This window comes from Triticum urartu, chromosome 1 (genome assembly GCF_003073215.2).
Source record: "Triticum urartu cultivar G1812 chromosome 1, Tu2.1, whole genome shotgun sequence".
NCBI lineage: Eukaryota > Viridiplantae > Streptophyta > Magnoliopsida > Poales > Poaceae > Triticum > Triticum urartu.
In genome coordinates this window covers 301,826,040-301,832,476 of record NC_053022.1, presented here as the reverse complement: position 1 = coordinate 301,832,476, position 6,437 = coordinate 301,826,040, and positions in this window count along the sequence as shown.

Genomic DNA, 6,437 nt, shown 5'->3' with positions numbered 1-6,437 from the left:
TTCTATTCTTAAGCCATGGTGATATCAGATTTATTGTGGTACAGTGGCGATTGTACGATTCATGCAGAATCAGGAGGAACATAGTGGACTGGACAGAGATAGACAGCTACAGCCAGTGCCATCCTGACTCGGATTCTCGTGCACTGCGTTGTCCGCCTATCTGCAAAGCTGCAGCTCCAGGCGATTCAGTGGCTGGGAAATTCGCATGAAACAGTATACAATTTTCCGCATACAACAATTCAGCTGTTTTGCCTTTTTTTTTTGAGCGAACTGGTCTGCTTTTGTTTACTTGAGGTATGGTCACATCTTTCTTTTTTGAGGAATTGGCTGCTCTATGCCTATATATTAAGAGGGATGTAAAGGTAAATAAGGCCTGTCACAAGATGGTCTGTAAGCAACCAGAAATTGCGACAGGTTCCGAGAGTGAGATGCCGGTGTGGTGCATGCATTGCGAAAGACCCCACCACTCCTCTCCACTGGGCTAGAGAGGGGCGGCTGGAGCATGATCCTTTCCTCGCCGTCCGTCCGTCCGTCCGTCCATCCATCAGACAGCCGGTACGACGGTGGCGGTTGTTGGTGATAGGCCATCCCTCGTGGGGGCCTGTCCATTTTGGTTTTGGTGGCTAGCCATCTCTGTGTTTTTATCTTTCCAGTTTGCTTGCTTGGGTGCTGGTGGACTGAATATATCAAACCATCCAGGAAGACACCAGCTGCCTGCCATAGTCGGCTGGGAGTGAAAGAGAGTCGGACCGGACGGATGGAGGTACTTGCAAATCTCGTCCTTCATAATAGATCTCCCTCCGCTCCTAAATATACAAGTCTTTTTAGATATTTCAAATTGAGTACAACATACGGATATATGTAGACATATTTTATAGTGTAAATTCATCCATTTTGCTCCGTATGTAGTCATTTGTTGGAATCTCTAAAAAGACTTATATTTAGGAATGGAGAGAGTAGAAATATCTATATCTAAAAAGACTTATATATTTAGGAACGGAGGGAGATCTATTATGAAGGAGGAGATTTCTAGCAGTGTCTTCTCCACAGCACACTAAACCACTTGTATCAGTAGTATCTTTGCATTGTGACCTTGTAGCAGTCGATTATGGTGTTGGAGGTGGAAAAAAGCTTCAGATACACACTGTCGTGTTGTCTAGCTGATGTAAAATGGGAGAAGAGTTTGATTTGCCGATCCTTGAGCATAAATACATCAGCCAGTACGTAACGTCGTAACGTATGTGCGGTTTGCTAACAACATGTATACTACACTACACTATTGCGAAAGGCCAAGATTCCCCTAGCAAGAAGAAAGTGTATGCATGAGTGCTGCTTGTGTAAGCAAACTCACATAGCAGCAGAAAACAGTTTAGCATCCAGGTTCCGAGCCTCTGTCCAGTTGGATACTCCTGCTGCCACTATTATAGTACGACTGCTCTCTGGCTTTCTGCGCATCCATGCAAGCAAAGCAAAAGCAGAGGCACGAAATCAAGCCGCTGGATTACGGATTGCGACATGGCTCGTCTGTTAGCGGGAGAGGTGGGTCGAGCGAGCCATGTGCGCCCAACTGCTCCGACCAATGGATTGCGAGCCCGTGGCGAGGCGGACGTCTCGTCGGAGCCTCGGAGGAACATGTCTATTGCGTCTGCATGCGCTTTTCCTCGAGAATGCGCTTTAATTTCCTTTCTTTTTTCTTCTAGATATAGTAGACTAGATAGACAGGGTAGTGGGTGCTCGGGGAGCACGGGCGGGCCCCGCTCCCCCGCGCCGGCATACGGATAAGCAACGAGCGAGCTGACCTAGACTTGCAAACCCATCATTAAGATTAAGATAAGCAAGCGACGACGACGACGACGACGACAACGACGACGCAGGCAGCGTCCGTCCGTCCGGTGTGTGCTTGTTGCTGCTCCAGCCTTGGGTCTCAATTGACTGACTGACCGACCGATTGATAAAAGGCAGGATCGGACAAGGCATGTTGGTGGGTGCATAAAAGGTAGGTGCCGTGGAATAAACCCCCGCTGTTATTCTTCTGATGAAGCTACTGTTAGCGTGCTGCGACTTCTTAAGTTCAGTTTGCGGTTGCCTCGTCCTTATTTTACACATTTTTTGACCACCATGTTAGAAACAGCTCGGTTAATAATTAAACTAAATACACACTAACATAGAAACAAAAGCTTGTTTTGGGTAAAATATACCAAAAAACGGCTGGATAAACTGGGTCATCATGGTCTACTGGATTAGTGTTCGTATGGTCTATATGTCGGTTTTTGTTTGTGTCTTTTCCTTAGCACTTACTTAGGGAATCAGTATATACTCCCTTCGTAAACAAATATAAAAGTGTTTAGATTACTAAAGTAGTGATCTAAATGTTGGATTATGAATGGGCTTAGGTCCATATAAGACACTAATCCCTGGTTAATCTTAAGGCTCATGTATGAGATGGCAGTTGGTGGGAAATTTAGACCCCTTTATAAGGGATGCTCTACCACTTGCCATTGGGAGCTTGGGAAGAGGAGTGGTACACGCGCGCTCCTCCTCCTCCGCTGCCCGCCTCGCCTCGCCTCGCCTCGCCTCGTCACGACGCGCGCGCGGGAACAACGACTCCCTTGCCGGGAGTGGGTCGACTCGGTCGTGGGCCTCCGCAAGGCCCACGACTTTCTTCCTTACGGACTATATCGTTCGAGATCCTGTCCGGGAGAACGGCAATAAGGTTTTTGGGGAGCGTCTCGACGCGACTGCTCCGGTCCGTCCCCAACTCTGTTCGCCTCTGCTTCCACTACTTCCTCGGCATCGACACCATGGCTGCCGCCGCCGCCGCTAAGAAGAAGGCCACGGACGACGTCGAGGCTGCCGCTGCAGCCGCCGCGTTGGCCTGGCCAACCGGAGGGTATGATCTGTTCATCCCTCGTTTACTCGTACTTATGCTAGCCGTATATGTGCTGCTCATAGAAGGTTCGATTCTATGTTCTGTACATGCTAGTATGCTTAGGTATTGCTATGAGATGCATACCTTTTATGCCATGCTTACTGCTTACTTGTGGATAAGTCTAATCGGAAAAGTACTAATATTTTCAACAATCCAAAAACCTTATTTTAGGCATTTTTCGATTTAAGGCTTTGCTGCTACTCTGAAACCGGAAAAGTTTATCGGGACGCATTTTAAGCGTTGGCAGACTAGGACCACCTTGTGGCTCACAGCGATGAACGTGTTCTGGGTTGGTGGTGTGTCCCTCACAGAAACGATTGCTCCTGAACAGGAGAAGGCGTTTAGAGAGGCAACCACAATCTTTCTGGGAGCAGTTCTGAGTGTGATTGGAGACAAGTTAGTCGACGCCTGTATTCATATGGGCATTGCCAAAAACTTGTGGGATGCGCTGGAAGTCAAATTCGGCGCAACTGATGCTGACAGTGAGCTGTATGCCATGGAGCAGTTCCATGATTACAGGATGGTTGATAACCGTTCTGTATTGGACCAGGCTCATGAGATATAGTGCATTGCTAAGGAGCTGGAGCTCCTGAAGTGTGAGTTACCGGACAAGTTTGTCGCGGGTTGCATTATTGCAAAACTCCCTCCTAGTTGGAGGAACTTTGCTACTTCTCTCAAGCACTTGAGACGTGAATTCTCTGTTGAGGATGTCATTGGTCATCTCAGTGTTGAGCAGAACTCGAGAGCAAATGACTCACACGTGAAAGGGGCAGAGGGTTCTTCTAGCGCCAATGTGGTGCAGAAGAACTTCCACAAGTTCAAGGGAAAGAACTCTGTCCAGCAAAATATTACCTTTAAGAAGAAGGGTAAGAAGAAAGACAAAAAGAGAGATGGCTGCTTTACTTGTGGTTCAGATGAACATTGGGCAAACAAGTGCCCAAACAAGTACAAGAAGCCAGCACAGGACTCCAAGTCTGTGAATGTCACTCTAAGCAACAATGATGCGGCATCTGGGTATGGTAATCTGTTTACCATACTTTCAGTTTGTCAGTCCACCGATTGGTGGATTGACACTGGGGCCAATATTCATGTGTGTGCTGATGTGTCTTTGTTTTCTTCCTACAAGGTCGCACGAGATTGTTCCGTCCTGATGGGGAATGGCTTGCATGCTTCTGTTCATGGTGTTGGCACGGTAGATCTGAAGTTTACTTCGGGAAAGATCATGCAACTGAAGAACGTGCAGCATGTCCCCGCCATAAAGAAGAATCTCGTTAGTGGCTCCCTTCTATGTAAAGAAGGGTTTAAGTTAGTATTTGAGTCTAACAAAGTAGTCGTATCTCGGTATGGACTATTTGTTGGAAAAGAATATGCTTGTGGTGGTTTGTTCCGCCTTTCCCTGGAGGATTTCTGTAATAAAGTCGTGAACCAAATTCATTCTAATGTGAATGAATCTGAGGTTTGGCATTCACGTCTTTGTCACATAAATTTCGGTTGTATGACGCGGCTAGCTAAGATGGATTTAATCCCGAGTTTCACTTTAGCCAAAGGCTCTAAGTGCCATGCGTGTGTGCAAGCTAAGCAACCTCGTAAGCCTCACAAGCCTGCGAAGGAGAGACACCTGGCACCTCTAGAGCTCATACATTCAGATCTCTGTGAGATGAATGGTGTGTTGACTAAAGGTGGAAAGAAATACTTCATGACTCTGATTGATGATTCCACTAGATACTGCTATGTGTATTTGTTAAATACTAAGGATGAGGCTCTACACTACTTTAAAGTCTATAAGGCTGAAGTTGAGAACCAACTTGAGAAGAAAATAAAACGAGTCCGATCTGATCGTGGTGGAGAGTACATTTCTAATGAGTTTGATTTATTCTGTGCGGAACATGGCATTATTCATGAGAGGACGCCTCCCTACTCACCCCAGTCAAACGGGGTTGCCGAACGGAAAAACCGTACTCTAACTGATTTGGTTAACTCCATGTTAGATACATCGGGTTTATCCAAGGCATGGTGGGGGAAGGCTGCATTGACATCTTGTCATGTCCTGAATAAAGTTCCCACAAAGGATAATGAGACTACTCCCTATGAGCAATGGGAAAAGAAGAGAACTACACTCTCTTACTTGCGCACTTGGGGCTGTTTGGCGAAAGTCAATGTGGCGATAATCAAAAAGCGCAAGTTGGGACTAAAGACCGTGGACTGTGTTTTTCTTGGCTATGCCAAGCATAGCGTTGGCTATAGATTTCTAGTGGTGAAATCTAAGGTACCTGACCAGAAGGTCGGTACAATTATAGAGTCTAGGGATGCTACATTTTTTGAGGATATTTTCCTCATGAGAGATATGCAAAGCAGTTCTAGACTGGAATCTGATGAGACTCCTGAACCTGCTATTCCGATGGAATATCATGAACATAAAAGTGATAAGAGTTCCATGGAGGATGACGAAGAAGCTCCTGTTAGGAGCAAGAGACAGAGGACTGCAAAGTCCTTTGGTGATGATTTCCTCGTGTACCTCGTGGATGATGATACTTCCAGCTCCATTTCAGAAGCTTATGCATCTCCGGATGTTGACTACTGGAAGGATGCGGTCCGTAGTGAGATGGATTCCATCTTGGCTAATGGGACATGGGAGATCACTGATCGTCCTTATGATTGTTGACCATTAGGATGTAAGTGGGTGTTCAAAAGGAAGCTTAGGCCCGATGGTACTATTGAGAAGTATAAGGCTAGGCTTGTGGCCAAGGGTTATACCCAGAAAGAAGAAGAGGATTTCTTTGACACTTATTCACCTGTGGCTAGACTGACAACCATTCGAGTGTTACTCGCTTTGGCTGCCTCGCATGGTCTTCTCGTTCATCAGATGAACGTTAAGACGGATTTCCTTAACGGAGAGCTAGACGAGGAAATTTACATGCAACAACCGGATGGCTTTGTAGTAAATGGTCAAGAAGGAAAGGTGTATAAGCTAGTGAAATCTTTGTATGGCCTGAAACAAGCGCCTAAGCAATGTCATGAGAAGTTCAACACTACTCTGACATCTGCTGGCTTTGTTGTGAACGAAGCTGACAAATGTGTATACTATCGCTATGGTGGGGGCGTAGGAGTTATACTGTGTCTGTATGTCGATGACATACTGATATTTGGGACCCACCTCAAGGTCATTGAGGAGGTCAAGTCTTTTCTATCTCACAACTTTGAGATGAAAGACCTGGGTGTGGCTGATGTTATCCTGAACATCAAGCTACTGAGAAATTCTGAGGGTGGAATTACACTTTTGCAATCCCACTATGTTGAGAAGATTTTGAGCAATTTTGGATATTCGGACTGTAAACCTTCTGCAACACCATATGATCCTAGCGTGCAGATTCGAAAGTTCGAAGGCACGGCTGTAGATCAATTGAGATATTCTCAAGTGGTTGGTTCACTGATGTACCTAGCACGTGCTACTCGTCCTGACATCTCATTTGCTGTGTGCAAACTGAGCCAGCTTGTTTCCAATCCGGGA